The sequence below is a fragment of the Ambystoma mexicanum genome, chromosome 6q (assembly GCF_040938575.1).
Source record: "Ambystoma mexicanum isolate Mex_15411 chromosome 6q, UKY_AmexF1_1, whole genome shotgun sequence".
Lineage (NCBI taxonomy): Eukaryota > Metazoa > Chordata > Amphibia > Caudata > Ambystomatidae > Ambystoma > Ambystoma mexicanum.
The window spans coordinates 291,900,325-291,917,574 of NC_090937.1; the positions used below are offsets into that span (position 1 = coordinate 291,900,325).

The 17,250-nt window shown below is 48.0% G+C and overlaps 1 protein-coding gene across 4 annotated transcripts in view; it reads right to left on the bottom strand.

Annotated features, from left to right (window-relative positions):
- Positions 1-17,250, bottom strand: part of PALM2AKAP2 (PALM2 and AKAP2 fusion) — a 1,039,983-nt gene that overhangs the window by 319,246 nt on the left and 703,487 nt on the right. The window contains exon 1 of one of the 4 annotated variants that reach the window (XM_069630779.1): positions 11,583-11,709. The exons of the other annotated variants lie outside the window; for them this stretch is intronic. The gene's annotated coding sequence lies outside the window, so the exon portion shown is untranslated. Of the gene's footprint in view, positions 1-11,582; positions 11,710-17,250 lie in introns of those variants that run through there. 4 annotated transcript variants of the gene reach the window in all.

Here is a 17,250-nt window from a genome sequence, read left to right on the forward strand (position 1 = left end):
AGAGAGAGACATTCAATAACCCAGTTCCTTAATCCCATATTTTCTATCTGCAGACATCGTACCCTTCGAATCAGACATACAGTGCACAGAGGTCCAGCCCAAAGAGCCAGCCGTGTGTTACACATCACCTTTGAAGATACGGTATACGCCCAGTCAAGACCGGCGCCTCTACGGGAATCAGGTGAGCGTTACAAAAACCCATATCACCATCCCATAAGAGTCATCCCTTCCCTGCAGTATCCTATCTGTTCTGTGTCTTTGTTTCCCATCCCAAAAACGGATTTCTGATTTTGCCTGCTAAGCCCATTTTCTTAGCTGTTTCCCAATGTAAAGCTAGTGTGAAATAAGAAATTGCAATTTTGCCACGTGTGATTTTTGCTGTATTGTTTTCCTCCCAAAATCGATTTTCTCACCTGTGTTCATGTTGCTCTAGTACCCTGCTCAGTAGCCTGTAAGCTTTCTTGTCTCTGTAGTACAGCCACACACAGTTCTGTCCTATCTTTCCAACAGCAAATGTAAACTGATCTCTAAGTAACAAGTGCAATCCGAGTATGCTATTTGGCCCAATATAAAGGTGTTCATTTTTCGCTTTTGGCCTCCCATTCTGGGGTGGTGGGTCAAATTTAAACAAAATTTCCCTCTTCTTGCTGACTCTTTGCCACTGCTTTCCATCCACACAGAAGTTAGCAGGTGTTTGGGGGAGTGTTGCAGGGGGGTGCATAAAATGAGTGCCATCTATGAATGTGAATTTTTCTAAATTTTGCTTCCATTTGTATGTAAAGTTTATATCGATGGAGTCAAAAAGTTGAATTAATTGTATTATAACATTTTGCATTATATTGTCACCACACTGGTGATTGCTGCCCTAAAATTTGTTCATTCTGATTTTTCATTTGAATTCTAAAAATAAATAATTATTTCTTTGTTACACACCGGCCTAGTTCATGGTCCACTGTGGCACGGGGTGTTTGTTAAGGTGGGTGTGAGACGGGTTGGGTGCCTCTTCAAAAAAAGAACCAGGGTTCAAATAATAAAAAAGTAAAAAGGCGTTTTATTGTGCGCCACCTTCAGTGTCAGGGGAAGAAGTCTCTGGCTGGGGTGTGCCATGCCTTAAAATCTGTTACACCTAGTCTCTCCAGTTTATTAAATAGTCTCTTGAATTATAACACCTCCCGTGGGATAGATAGTCTCTGCGATCAATTCTTGTAGCTCCTCAAGAACACTTTTCTCTCTCATACTTTCTGTGGCCCCCTTTTGAGTATGTCTTCCACAGTAATATTTCTTGATACTCAGATTGTTACTTGTAGTTACCTCCCAGGCCTCCTCTCAGGAATACTTGAACAGAGTTTTCCTTCACTGTTTTTTAAACTTGCATTATCGTAAATTCTCAGTCTTGATTTGTCTCTTCTTTTACTAATTATACAACAGCTGTGTGGGTGTGCAGCCCCTCTCTTCGAGGCTTTTCACTTCTTGGTTGACTTTGTTGCTTATTTGATAACTCAACTTGCATACTGGGACTTGATTTCAGATTCTTACAATAACTCTCTTTCCTCTCTGGAATACTCGTTATTTACCTCCAACTCCCATCTCATAATTTTAGCCATGCTTTTTTCGTTCTTGTGACTGGGATGAGTTTTCTCTGATTGATAATGGTATCCTGCTGGCCTCCCTCTTTTTAGGGTCGCCCCAGGTAGCTCTCTCTTGGTATGGGCCGTTGACTGTGCACGGCTCTCGCTTGGGAGGTTTTTCTCTCTGTCTCTGCTTCTCGTCTTCCCGTTCTCTGGCCCGCGCCGGACTCCTGCTTCATACTTGTGCTTCTGATTAGAAGCGACCCACATTTCCCATACGGGTGATATCAGCGTTTCTGGGGCATCCTGCCCACCACGTCCAGCTTGTGGTCATGCCACCACCGGGTTGCTTGTTCCTCTCTCGGTCAAACCAAGACTCTTCTCGTGTCTGCATACACCGGTTCTCTGGCGTCTCATTCGTGTTTTCTCTCTCTCTTTCTCCAAGTTGCGGGCTCTGCGACTAACTTGCGCTCCACCTCCAGTCAGTGTAATAATGTCAGGGGGCTTCCCTTGTGCATCAGGCTCCTCTCCTTTCTTCCTTCTCGTCACAGTTAAATATGCGGCTTGTTTTAAAGAGACATCTTCCTTTTCTGCAACTGGGTTTAGTCCTACATTGCCTTCAGCCAAAGATAGGGATTCAACATTCATCAGGTTACCAGGTAGTTTGTTGGTCTAGGGAGTTTCTCACAGGAACGGGAGTCCTTCTCCCCAATGGGGGAGTCTCTCCCAGTGAGGTCCCACTTGCCTCGACCCCTAGGGAACGTTTTACAGAGCGGACTCGCTTTGTTAGCCTCACAGAGGGGGTTCCCCCTTGGGGAGAAGGGGCGAATGCCTTCAATTCGTCACAGGTCCCACTTGCCAAGACCCCTAGGGAGCATCTTGCTGACCTCCCTAGCCTCAAAGGGGGTGGATCCCCTCTGGGGAGAAGGGACAAATTGTCCAGATTTGTCACACAGATTTGTCACAGAAGCTGTCCCTGTATCATCAGATGACACAAAGATCTATCACAGTCTTGAAAAAGCAGAGGGAGTAGAAAGCTTAATAAAAACGTACAAAATGCCGCAGGGGAATCAACTAACATTCAAAGCAGCAAACTGGAAAGTAGCGCGTTGAAGACGCATGGATGATGCTGGCTGCACTGGATTAGAGGAGTACTACTAAAGGCCATCAAGCAGGAGAGAACCATTCAAGTGGAATGCTTTATACTGGATGGCCCAATAAAAGGTAAAATGTAACAAGGCCCTGGGCAGAGCTAATCGAAGGTCATGGTGTACATGGCTGTAGATGGAGAGAGGTGATGAGCACAATGGGGAGATTGTATCAGCACAGTTAGGCCCTAGGTCTCCATTTATGGGAGCCAAAGAACCAAAGCACAAAAGGGTGGTTAAGAGAGGCAACCAATCAACAAAAGGTTGTGGTGTAAGCCTTAGGTGCAATGCACGTAGGTGTGCATATTAGCTGAAAAACATGCATTTTTGCTTCAGGTAGCGCTATTATATACATATCAACCCAAGACAGATTAGCAGACCACCACATATGCATTCTGCTAATGTGCATACCCACAATGCCTTGCTCAAGGGCCCTGAACTGGTGCTGAACTCCTGGGGACTGGAGCCATGGTGGCTCGTTGACGTGTATATTTCTTGCCTGATATGGCCTATTCTATTCAAAAATTAGGCGAAAGATATATAGCTTTGTGTCATACACACTTTACCCGTGCCTCCCCTGATGGGAATACATGACCTAGTTTGCTAAATTAAATGAGAAGTGGTCTTCCAAACGGAAGATCCCACTGGAGGATACTTGCTTGATTATGGATTTCGAAAAACTCCTCATTGCGTCTCGTGACCTTGCCGGGAGGCCTATTTGACTGTGGCACATTTAAGTGAGCAGGTGCTCTGTCACCATCATGGTGACAAAGCCAGAGCGCGTAAAAAAAGAATATATGATACACCCCTTGCTTTGTAAGATGGGCCCAGAGCAATCATTTATCGACACTCCTACCCCATGATTGGGTGCATGGGGAAACCCGGAAGTGCTCAAGCAGGGTCAAAGGAAGTCTCATTGGATGGCTTCTTGGGGCGCTTCCTTCACCTGTGTGTGGCCAACTGACGGATAGGAGGTGTGCAAAGTATTCACCTTTGTTGGCATGTGCACATTCATGCATGCTTAGAATGTTATGCAATGTGCTTGTGTGTATTTACGTAAAAGTCTGCATGAATGTGCATGCATGTGTATGTGTGAGAGTTTGACTGAGTATGTGAGTTTAACTTTGGGAATCCTGACATATATTGTGGGCACAGACATCATTAAAGGGTTGTAAAATGCTCCTGTGGACTGTTGTTGACCTTGGACCTAGTGCCTTTTTTAAGTGTCACCCTCCTGTGCTGGCTGCAATGTGTATGTCTTTGTATGCCATTTTTCTCAAAAATTGTGTAATGCATCATTTCAACCGATTACTTAAAATAATTTCAGGGCACCTGCCTGAGGCTCTCTTACTTAGTGCTCCCTCGCTATGCTCGGTTGTGTCTGTGCTAATTTTGGGGACATTTTAATGCCCCTCCACTAGAAATGTTGACCAACCAGTGACCTTGAATCATTTGGAATGCTGCAGCTCTTTGCAGAGATCCTCTGCACCACCCAGCACCAACAGCTGCCTATGCCACTAGGTGGGCAGGGCACAACAGTGTCAACTATGTATCCTCGGGCGGGGTTGCTGATAGAAAGAGCAGCTAAAGTGCATCTTTCACTGCCCACAAACTAAAATTGTTGAAACAGGGACGGTTTGCTGACCCTGAAAGACCATCACATGCCCTACAGTTTTCTGGTCTTTCAATAACTGAACGCATACGCTGTCTCTCTCGTTGCATGCCATGCTGTACTGCGCCACTGCACAGCAAACAAGTGATGCAGCCTTGCTGTGGGTGTCATGCTGCCGCCCTCACACTTGATAGTTCGCCCATCCTCATTGATTCACTCATCCTCGCACACATGTATCCTGATCCCTACATGTTTATCAATAATCCATGCATCCGTATCCCACTTATGCACAATTTAGCAAATTGAGTTTATGTAAGGTGTGATCCCACCAACAACGGGTGAGGGTTGGGGGAGGGGAGTGGCGGGAGGAATGTTCTGACTTCCCAACCTCTCTCCCACATAAACAATTGCAACTCAGAAGATTAATCATTTACACCTGAAAAATAACACAAGGACGGGGTGTTTTCTACAATGGTAAAAGGGAAAAATAAAAGGTGTACAACCTAAAAAGCTGTTCCTAATTATTCCTGATTTCCAGCAAAGTACAAGCGTAATATGTGATTTCGCACCAATTCTGATCAGATGCTCAACTGGTCTTTTGGGTAAAGTGCCTTGCCCCTGATCCTATCGATTGGTTCGAATCCCTGATTTGGCAGCAAGGCACCGTTTAAAGACGTCTGAATGCAGTAAAATAAATGAAGGGTGCAAATGGACTTTCCGAGATCCTGGGGGACACTTTTTGCCGGATCCAGGCCAATGCCAGCCCTTCTTATGCATTTATCGGTCTACGCTTCCTCCCACATCATATGCCCTTTTACAGTCAAGCATTCCTCTTCAAAACGTTCCATCCCTCCGGCACCGTACCCATCAATGTATATCCGTTAACATGTATTCACACATCCTCACTCACATTCATTCATCAATCCTTCATGTACATTCGTCCACCCTTCCTGCGCCCCCACTATCCTCAACTTTCTGGCTGTGTTGTTCTGTGTTTCTGGCTATCCTCAACTTTCTGCCCCCCCCCCCCCCCCATTTCCCTAAGTGCGTCTCTGCAGGAACTCAGAAAACGCTTCCGCCATCCAACAGCCCATACTATTGGCTTTGTCGGTGCTTGTTTGTTCCCATTACGTCTTGAGTGAGCGAGCCTTGGCAGGCTGTGGCTCCCAATGTGTGAGGGCGAGCCTTGCTCTGGAGTCAGCCCGCCGCGGCCGCGGTGCTGAGTAACGCTGCAGAGCCACGGGCTGCGCATTTCCCGGATCTGCATTGCTGTTAGTTATCCACTGACTGACGTCGCACCTCCAGTCAAGCGGCGCGGGCCCGTAGCAGCCCTCGCGCGCTGCGCACGCAGCAACGCCGTCGCGCGAGCAGGGCCGGATGTGACGGCACACGATAACTGCCTCATCTGCGACACCAACCTTCACCTTTATCTCTAGGACACTAAGTCCCGCTCCGCGGCCCGTCCACCTGGGAGGACGGCCAAGTATTTAGCAATCAGTTTAAATATTTATAGCGTGGACTCTCCTGGATTCAACTTGTTAAAGGGGCAGTGCACGTCTGATATGTTTAAATATGAACATTTCAGGTGTGCTAATAACAGACTAAAAGCATCTTTAGGAAAAATGCGCTCACTTCCTGTTTTAAGGAATCTGAATGGACGATTCCAAGCTTAGGACTTGACTGAGTCCACGCTCATTATCCTGTGGCCGCAGCTTAATATTGCTTACTGTGGGCCTTTGAAAGGCAATACATCCCTCTCCCAAAAAATGACATTACTGAGCTCTAAAAAAAGATACATTTCTATTATGAGGCCTTTATTAGAAGAGGGAGGCAGGCGCCTACACTTTCAGGAGGATGTCTAGTGGAAGAGCATTCTTCATGCTGCCAGAGTTTATCAGACGACTCCGAGCCTTGCGTTAAACGGAAAACGCAGGCATTAAAAGGTGCATTGAGCTGTGTCTCCCGATTCACATAGGACTAGCTTCAATTGCTACTTTAATGAGACTTATTAATGTTCTGCTTTAAAAACAAGTGCTAAAAACGCACCTCTGCCTGATGTAATGTGATGCCACTCACTCATGGCATGGTGTGTTAGCTTACAAGAGTCCCAGTGCACCACACAAAGCAGCAATGCTCTCACTGGGCTGTCTTGTGCCACTCTGCTGTCATGCCTCTGACATCTGGGACCTTTTCCATTAAATTGACAGCGGAGGCCGCCATTGGGAGTTGCCTGCCACATGTTAAGTTACCACAACGTGCCACATTAAACGTCATGCCATACTAAAACGCAGCAATATGCCACCTTCTTACAAGTAATCATTTTTAAAGTACTTCACCCAAAACAGACATATCCGCCTAACAACAAAGTATAACACAAGCACTGTTCTGTCAAGCCTCTGAAATCTAGGACACTTACAATAATATTGTCAGCAGGTGCAACCAATTGCAACTACGGCACGCACAGGATGCTCACCGCTCAGCAAACAGAATGCCAGAAACATACAAAAGTAGGGAATAATGGCACATGGGTAAGGCAGATGTGCATTCTTATCCGTTTTCCATCTAACACTTTCCATGCAAATAGTTTTGATCCACTAAGTGTCTATACAGTGATACATATGCACTAAAAGCTGACAATGTGATATTTGTTTTTAACCAATACCTGAATGTTCAATGTGAAGCAAGCTTATAGCCGCCCAGAGATTTTCCCAAGGAGTTTCAGTGCGCACCTTGAAGGCACTTTGCTACCATGTAGGTGTGTTAGTGATATGGCACTGGACAGCATAATGTTCTGCACTAACTGTAGCCCTGCCGACCAACGGATGTATGTGATTTCACCAAATCCACTTCTCCTGAAGGTGAAATCTTCGATTTGTTATATATTATGCGGGGAAAACCCTCCCACCCCCACTTCCCACTAACTTATCCTACACCCTTACTCCACCCCCTATCTATGTTTTAAAATGTAACAATGTAACCACTTACCCAACCACATTCCAGGCATTTTTCCCCCAGAAGATTTCTCATTCGGTGAAATGGTATTCGCTGAAATGTAGATATACGCCGAGCAACACGTGCAAACCACCAGTTTCCAGACTAATAGTCAGCTGACACAATTGACTCTTTTATAACACAATTTAGAAATCCCTAATTACCACTCTGACAATGAGTACATTCTTGCAAATAGAGGTCATTTACCTAATTAGTCATATGCATGAAATATAACTGCTCTGTTGGCAAGTGGCTCGGAATCCAACTCACGCTAGTGTCAACCTAATAATCTAGGATGGCGTTAGGGCCTTTCAACGTTTTCAGTTGAAATGCGTCTTGAGCCTCAGGGGCGGGGTGGGGGCAACAAAGCAGCTGCCTGAATGTTGGCAGTCTTATAACAAAACAAAACACGTCTTTAATTCAGGACATCAAATGTGTGCTTTGCAGCATGCCTTTGCTGGCACCGTCAGACTGAGAACTCCCCCAGGCTTTGCAGTATCCAGGAAAGTTTGTATCACTTTGTTGCCTTTTTACTCCGGTTTCAACTGCATTGTTGGCACCTTGTGAAGAGACACTGTTAGCTTGTCCATAAACATGCTCCTGGCTGCATGGCTGCCCATGATAGTCTGCAGCTATCTGTAGCTATTAACCCCCTTGCTGCGTTCCTTTAGGTCTCCATTATAATCAAAGCACCCCATGGATGCCGCAGACTTTTTCCCACATACAGGCAAGAGGGCCCCCAAACTTCATGTTAAACTATGGCCACCTCAAACACTTGACACATCTTCAGCCAGCTCTGCTAATAAGGACTGGATATTTGCATGCATGCACAGGACTTCCCAGTGAGCCAGTGTTTAAGCTGCAGTGGGTTGTGTGGAGCCAGCTGACCACAGGGTGCAATTCCATTGGTACACCCACTTGCAATGGACACATTGAGAACCAGAGAGCTGCGAAATAGTTACACTTGAAGTTACGGTGCTTCGACCCATAAGCGGGAAAGCAAAGTACAGTAGATACACATGTGCGGCCTGGTTTACAAAGCCTTGTCCTACAGTAAGTCTAACTTACTCCTGGAAAAAGCGGTAATTTACAAATGTGTAGATAAGACTATTTCTCAAAAGTATTTACGCCCAATTTACAAAGGAAGTTACTAGCAGGGGATGTGTGTACATCTTGGGGTAAGTTGCACGACAGCGTAACCTAAGCATGGAAAACTACCAGACCAGCAAAAAGGGCGTTTCCAAGGGTGTGGATCTGTGGGTGTTTCAAGAAGGCGATGTCTGAATGGGAAAGAGACACACACCCACAAATGTGTATTTTGGCAAGTATTCTCAAACCATCAGATTTGTCTTAGAATCTTTTCCAAACCCACTTAAAATGTACTGCAACGTCACCATCATCTGGTTTATTTCAGAAAGCCATCTGGCTAAATTGGATCTGAAGCGCGAAAGTCAATGATATAGTGTTCACATGTGTAAGGTGTGTTGTGTGGGATGTATACTAAGTAGGGTTATATCGTAGAAAATAGGTTCAAATGCGAAAACAGTGTATTCAAGTTTCTTCTGAAATGTTTATTTTCCCCTTTCAGCTACTCTGGAGCAAAGTATTGCATGCTGGAGCGCCGATTGTTGCCTAAGTGGGCCTTTTTGTTAACCAGCTATAGATTCTCCGTTTTCAGACAGTAGTAAGTTACACACTTTGTGAATATCGTTTTCAGGTATAAGTTAAGTTATGGCCAGACGTACAAAGGCCTTATGCCTAACCTAAAACATGCCAAGGAGAGAATTGCTTTTGGGCATGCCCTGTAGTCATTACAGCGCTGAACCGCCAGTCCCAGAGTACCTGTCTTCCTTTTATTAAAATGACATATGTGTTTGGGTCATCATTTTGGAAAGCCCTCTAGTACCTCGGTATTGGACACTTGCAGTGTAAGCGTGGGCCACCAACAGTACATTACTTCCATGCGACACACCACTGCAGGCCTTTGTGACTGCGAGTACCTTGATATCACCCATTTCAAGCGCAGCCAGCAACAAGAAGGCAAGTGGCCTTCAACTTGAACAAGTACCTACCACCCAGTAAACCCTCAAAAGGAGGGGTAAGACAGGTCTCCACTTCTTCGCAAGGTGCTCAGAAATTAAGAGTATTTACCAGTGGTCTTAGTGGGTTTGAGCAGCTGGAAGCGGTGCTCCTCTACTTAAAAAAAAAAATGTTTACTGTTCTTATACTTTTATTTTAAAAAGAAACCATTCCGGAATGGTTTAGTTTAAAATAAAAGTGTAGGAGGAAGAAGTTGAAAGTTGCAGTGAACATTCCCTTAAATAGCAGGTGCATTTGTTTGGGGGTCTGGATTGTGCGTGGGAGGGGGCGTGGTGATGGGGTTTCTGGGGAGCGGGTGCAGGCCAGCAGGGAACATAGTTCCACTACTTCTTTTCGTGCACTTCAACCACTGGCAGTGCTCCTTGCAAGCCCAGCTCATGGGGCCACAGGGCAGCGGGCCCCGACTCTGAGGTGCCATGGGGCCCAGGCGGGCTTCAAATATGAATGGCAGCAGGGTGTGCTCACGGTCCCCTTTCCTTGGACTGCTTCTGGGCTCTTGAGTACGGTGCCCCGCCAGCACTGGGGCTCAGAGACGGGCCTCAGCTGCCCAGCACAGGCCCTGCAGTCCCAGTCTACATGCATGCACTACAGGCAGACACGCGAGCTGTGTGCCAGACGCACTTCTAGGCCGAGGGACAGAACACCGGGTGTTGTGTTGACCCGCTCCCACCCCCACACCAAGCGCTGTTGTTCTCCCTCCCAAACACTGCAGTATTCAGGCCATGCACCCAAGACTCCAGGGCTGAGAAGCGCCTCGGGGCTCTGTAGTGCTAGTTCACACAAGGTTACCAAGCATACAACGGTATGTCTTTGCCCTTGGCAATAGTGGGCTAGGTTCCGCTTGGCACCACTTTAGCGGAGCGCGGAAGCATTCCGTAAACAGATGACGAACTGTGCCTTCCGAGCAGGACCCCACAGCAACAACATGAATACAAAATAAAAAAATTGGGAGAAAATCCCCCCATTGGGTCATTTTTGCTGGGGGTCCATGTGGCACCGGAACCACCAAAGCATCAAATTAGATGTGGGTGCCAATAATTGGTGTCCACTGACAGGTACTTGTGGGCCACCCACAGTCAGTGCTGTCCAGTGGCACGAGCTCACGTGTGACACCTTCAGCCATTCCCACAACACTTTGCCTGCTGATAGTTCCGGGTATCCCAATGTAAACACAGGCCTAGAGGTCAACGCCTCAGCGCCGGAGAAAGGCTGTTGGCCAAAAGGTCAGAGCATGAGTCCTCTGGCAGCAATGAATGGCTGGGCATACTTATGTCTTGGGGGGCTGTAGGCGTTTACGCTCTATTTTAGATTATAAAGCATATTCCGCAGCTTGCGAGGGCAAACCTGCGCAGTTTGGGGAGAATGCAAAGCATCTGGGGTCCATCCTTCTCCGTCCTGCGCAACGGGGTTCCCCCAGATGCACCGCCATTCTGCGGATGTGTCATTGCGCCAAAGTCCGTCATCTCAGCCTCGCACTCCGGCTGCCACCCTCATTCCCTCCACCTCCGTCCCCCCCCCACACACACGCATCAAGCGCGGCGACTCCAATTTACAGAAGACAACATCGCATCGAGGCTCGGTTCAAAAGGAAATACTTTGGCAATGCAGAATGATGACCTTACGTCATACCACTCTTAGCATCCCCACCGACTCCCAAATGGGTGCCTCACGGGGGGCCCATTTCTGAGATCAGAGCCTGGTGTGGGAACACAATAGCACCCAGATGTCTCTACATACAAGAGCCATTATCCGTGTGTAGTTGGGGCAACACTGGGTGTGAACACTGAGCATGAAACCAAACCGTCCCATACGCGGTGTGGAGGAGGCGACACACCATCTATGCACGCATACTCTAACATAAGCCCGACTCTCGACGCTACCTTCTCCCCCTCCCCCGCCACGCCCACCCCAAAACAGACCGGGCCGGCACTCTAGAGTCTGTGCCGTGACATGCCGCCCTAACAAACGACTCCACGGAAGCCTGGCCAAGCACATTGCTGTACATTCCTCGGAGCACGGGATGTATTGCAGAGGGCATCCCTGAGCAACCCCGCACCCCTTCCTGGACCCCCACCCTAATCAGCCTTTGTCCCCACCCAAAGCCCAGCCCCTACTGTAAATGGACCGCCGAGGACGCGCCGTTATGTTTGAATGCGCACTTACATGTGCGGGAGAAGAAGTGCGCTCCCCGGTGCCTCCGAGGGGTCCCGCGCTGCCCGGCCTCTCCACGCCGCAGCCTCTCCTCTCCCCTGGGGTGGGCGCAGAGCCGAGCAGCGGCGGCCTGACGGGGGGGGGGTGAGCGGGGGGGCGGGGTCTGCTGGAGCCCCGCGGGTGGGTGCCTGCCGGTGCCCTGCACGGGTGCCGGGGATGCTGGCTGGTATGTGCGCCTCTGCTGCGGGCTGGGACTGAGCTGCACTCCTCGCTGACTTTGATGACATTGAGCCCCCCCCCCCTCCCAGCCCCCACTCCCCGCCTCTCCCGAGCAGCTGATACTGAATAATAAATACATGAATGGGGCTGGAGCCTTCTCCGGGCTTCCTGCGCAGTCACGGGCTGCAGCGAGCGGGCGCTTGTGTTACCGCTTTCATTCACGTCTGGGACGGGACAGCGGTGAGGTAGGTAGCAGCCGCGCAGGTACGGGGGCATGGCCTGCCATATAGTACCTTGTCACAGAGATTTCATTCTGGGAGCTTGCCCCCACTCATTATTATCGTATCTTCAACACCATAAACAACTGAGGCCCGCAATTTGCGGATGGGGATTGGCGACGCACCTTCTAAAAGGCTCAAAGATAGCTCAGTGGGACCCAAGAACTGCTGCAGATAATTTTATGTGGGGAGGTGGCTTCGGGCTGTCAAAGCAGCTTGACAAAGCCACACAGATAGCTCAGTGAGTTCAAAAGTCAGTGTGGAGGCTGGCTCGACCTGGAATGGGGAAGATGGAATGTGGGGGGATTAGCAGTTGGAAGGGAGACAGAAGTACCAGCCCTTGTCTGTGTGTGATGTTCCAACTACATTTCAAAGGCTGCCCCATGCTGGTGTAACAGCAGCGCCCTATTGAAATAAAAAGCGCCCCGCTCCCGTGCTGGCACGCAGCGCTAATCACTTAAACAGATTGCCACTGGCACACCAGCAGCCTTTCAAAGGCTGCGCCATGCTGGTGTAACAGCAGCGCCCTATTGAAGTGAAAAGCACCCCACTCCCATGCTGGCATGCAGCACTAATCACTTAAACAGATAGCCACTGGCACACCAGCAGCCTTTCAAAGGCTGCGCGATGCTGGTGTAACAGCAGCGCCCTATTGAAGTGAAAAGCGCCCCACTCCCATGCTGGCACGCAGCGCTAATCACTTAAACAGATAGCCACTGGCACACCAGCAGCCTTTCAAAGGCTGTACCATGCTGGTGTAACAGCAGCGCGCTATTGAAGTGAAAAGCGCCCCGCTCCCATGCTGGCACGCAGCGCTAATCACTTAAACAGATAGCCACTGGCACACCAGCAGCCTTTCAAAGGCTGCACCATGCTGGTGTAACAGCAGCGCCCTATTGAAGTGAAAAGCGCCCTGCTCTCGTGCTAGAACACCGGCGCAAGCACGGGAGGGGGTGCTTTTGATTTCGATAGGGTACCTTCACTGTGCCAGTTTGGGGGAACCCTTGAAAGACTACCCCGAGCTGGTGTGGCAGTGGCGCTAATGTGGCGCCCCGGCAACAGCTTGGGTTGCCTATGCCTAAAGGCAGCACTGGATACAAGCTGTGTTATGGAGCCCCCGTTAACACAGACGTTCTACCAACGGGCACTTTCCACTTAGGGTAGTGGCACCCTTCCAATTAAGGGCATGCCGGAAAACAACACTTTGAAGCCGGAACACGCAGATCCGGATGACCGACTGTTGGTAAACGGAGCAGGAGGCCAGGAAGCTTTGTTACTACGCCTTTTGCTCTCCTCTGTCATTCTACCACCCGGATAGCCGACTTTCGGTGATGGGCATATCTGCTTATCTGGCACCACTCGGTTGTCATTGGTGCTGGATAGTCCAGCTTTCAGGGTAATAGAGTGAAATACCGCCAGATATTGAAATTAGGAGAATCCATTGTATTCACTGTCAAAGCAAGAATCGGTCAAAGAGAATGTTTACTCCTTCCTTCCTTCCTTCCTTCCTTCCTTCCTTCCTTCCTTCCTTCCTTCCTTCCTTCCTTCCTTCCTTCCTTCCTTCCTTCCTTCCTTCCTTCCTTCCTTCCTTCCTTCCTTCCTTCCTTCCTTCCTTCCTTCCTTCCTTCCTTCCTTCCTTCCTTCCTTCCTTCCTTCCTTCCTTCCTTCCTTCCTTCCTTCCTTCCTTCCTTCCTTCCTTCCTTCCTTCCTTCCTCCCGCCGTTAGGTGACTCTTATAAACCGAAACAATTGGCCTGGAGTGAAGATGGGAGGAGATGGGATATGAGGAGGCACACACAGCCTGTGAGTGTTATTTGTTTGTATCCATCTATTCATTACAGTTGGCCATTCCCATCCACTACCCGCCCTTCCCTTAACACACCTTCCTGGGATTTCATTGTGCTCTATCAGGCAGTAACATAAAACGGTGTGCTGCATAGGGCCTGCCAGTGTTATTTCAGAGCAGTTGCCTGAGAGTTAATAGCTTAAATGCAGCTGTAAATGCGCTCCTGGGGTACTGAAAATGTCTTAATCAAGTGTGTCTTCTGCCACTTGATTTATAAGCAAAATGTGTGTTCTTGCATCTTTAGCAGGCAATCATGTCCTGTTGAAAACGAGCATTAGGAAAGCCAACAGTTTGGGCTCCTTTATAGGTACTAGATAGACTTCTGCAAGGCACAGACTCACACTCAGGTTCTCACCCTGTTTTGCAGCTGTTGCCATTTTACTGCCTAAAAGTACCTATGGCAAATGACTTTCCCGTACCTACACAAAGTTTAAAATGGTTGACTTTGCCAATGCTTATTTTATTTTGAATTGGCAGCGAAGACTCAACTGGAGGTTAGTGCTTTCCTCTGACCACAGCAAACAGAAGCTGCACAGTTTGTGCCCTAAGGGGACTGGTGAGGGCGCCAACCCTGTGGCGTGTACATGGCTTCCTGGACGCTCTCTGTGATGCTGGTGGGAACAGTCGCCATCTGGAGAGATGGGATCATTATGCCTGCACCGAGGCCTACCACGGCAGCCATTTTCTCGTGGGCGGCTGCTTTACATCTCATGAGGCGGCGGCGTGCACTGTTATCACCACACGCACTTCTCCTCTCTTTCCTTTTATAGAATTGAAGCCGGTGGGAGGAGGGCCTACTTGTCACACGTCTTTCAACTGTAGAAACTATTGGAACACGCAGTCGGTGATGAAGACTGCAAAGGAATTGACCGACACTGGTCAGGCTGAGCATGCCGCCATTATCTCATGGAAGGGGAGTAGTTCGGTGGGCAAGCGGGGGAAGCTCGGGGCAACGCATTCGCCCTGGGAACAGGAAGTATCACAGCAGAGAAAGGAGCTGCTGGGACTCACGGGAGGTCTGTTTCTGGAGACATGAGCTTTTGCCAATTCTCTCGCTTCTGGGCAGACTTCTGGCACCTGGCCAACCTTTGGCCATTTTCCACTGCACATATTCATTATTTAAAGGTCAGATCACAGCCACTAGTATTAGTGTACGCTCCATGCATCTTCAATGAAATCCTCCCACTGCTGCTTTTCTGAAATGCATGGCAAAAGATCCACCAACCAAAGAACTCAGAAGGCGACGGGGTATGTTATGTTAAGAAAACTTGTACAGCTCACGGCAACCCGAGGGTATCATGGCGCTAGAGAGACAAAATGAAACAGGCAACGCCACTAGAATTGATAGGTTTTTTAACATCCTTTGTAAAAGATGGATGATTAGTTAGGTCTAGGGGTAGGTATGGCAAGGGGGGTGAGGTCAGTGGCGCTGTGCTTCCAGGAGCTACATTCTTGGTTGGTAAAACAGCTGGTAATAGGTGCAACTAAGGCTGTTTACGTGCATTCATAGATCACAGCGTCTTCATGCTGGCGTGGCTAGAAATACCCAATCCTTGAGCTGATGGCCTGTAAAGAAGCCGATAACAAGGGGGGTCCTGGGAGACTCTCTGCCAGACATGAGTCCTGGTTACAAGAGCCTTACCCAGAGTCTTTAGCTCACTATCTTTCACAGAGGAGAAATATCCCAAACATATCAGTCTTTGTCCTGCCCTGGGGCAGTCCAGCACTGAAATGCTAGGCAATTCTCCTCTGAACAAGAGTACCAACAGCAACCCCAGCCACGTGTTTTGGTCTGGTCGAACCTCATCAGTAGGGTGTAGCTGTGCCTCTCCAAGAATAGTGAGCAAGGGGTCCATGTCTGGATTCCCCTAGTAATTTAGGGTGAAACCCAAAGTTACTTTAAATATGCAAATAACAAGGGGGTTCCTGGGAGACTCTCTGCCAGACATGAGTCCTGGTTACAAGAGCCTTGAGCTGATGGCCTGTAAAGAAGCCAGGCAGCCCTACACCCAGTGGTCGAAGTGTGCAGGAGCGGTCGGGTGCTCCTCTACTTCTTTTAATTAGGTTTTACCGTTCCTACACTTTTATTTTAAAAAGAAACCGTTGTGGTTTCGTTTTAAAATAAAAGTGTAGGAAGAAGTTGAAACTCGCACTGTCAGTGCACTGCACATGACGTTCCCTTAAAGAGCAGGCGCATGTGTTTTGGGATTTGTATTGTGCATGGGAGGAGTCGTGGCGATGGGGTTTGTGGGTGTGGTGCAGACCAGTAAGGAACATAGTTCCACTACTTCTTTTCGTACACTTCGACCACTGCCTACACCGCTTGGCTACAGGGAAGCTGCTAGAACACGCAAAGCACGCTGGGCGTTCAGAACAAAAAGGGACGACATCTATTGGCCGATGAAGATCTGCATTCCACTCGCACGACTTTCAATGTCTTCATTGTATGCATATATGTAGAGCACCTGCGTCTTGTGGTATGTGTGTAGTGCTAAATAAGAGAGTGCATGTGTGTTTAGTTATGTTAGGCTATTGATGTGAGTTTTTAGGTTTACTTTTGTGTGCACAGAGTAGACAACAAACCATACAGTGACATTAATATAAAAGGATGCGCCTAGTCAATTTGTACTCAAACTAAAGTCTATGGAGGTGTTTCATAGCACTTATGAGTGTGGTTAAAGAAACAGTTTGATAACTATCATCGAATTCAGTTGTATGTGTTGTGTGTCATTTACCTCGAGGCTTCCTTTGTCTAATTTGCAAATACACCCAGACTACCATCTTGCCGTATAGTCCCTGTTTCCCTCCTTTTTATTTTTATATATTTAATGACATTAAATATTAGTTGTATTTGTGGAGCGCTTGTTCACCCCACAGCCTCTCTTGGTGCTATATACAGATAGTAGATGTTTATTCTTACTGAACTCATTAGTATTGATTTTATGGACCTTGGAAGGCTGTAGGTCTGGTGGACCTGCTGGGATTCGAACCAGTGACAGTGTAGTGAATACTTCAGTTTACTACGCCAAAGGCCGGCTTTACTGCATGGGGGACATTGGAAGTACTGCATGTGGTAAATAATCCATATTTACCCCAAATGCCGTACTTTCTGTGTCTCCCATACAGTAAATATACCATGTAGGTCCAGTTATAAATAGGTAGTATTTTAAAAATAGGAACTTTTTGGAAATGCCTAGTTTTTACTGGTGTTACCACACTCATGGCAAGTCCCTTACCGGCATCTCATGTCAGTTGCTTGTATTGTGGCTTTCTCCGTCTTTTAGCATGGTGTTTTGTTTCCATGTTGGTTTCATGTAATGAGACGAGAAACTTCACAC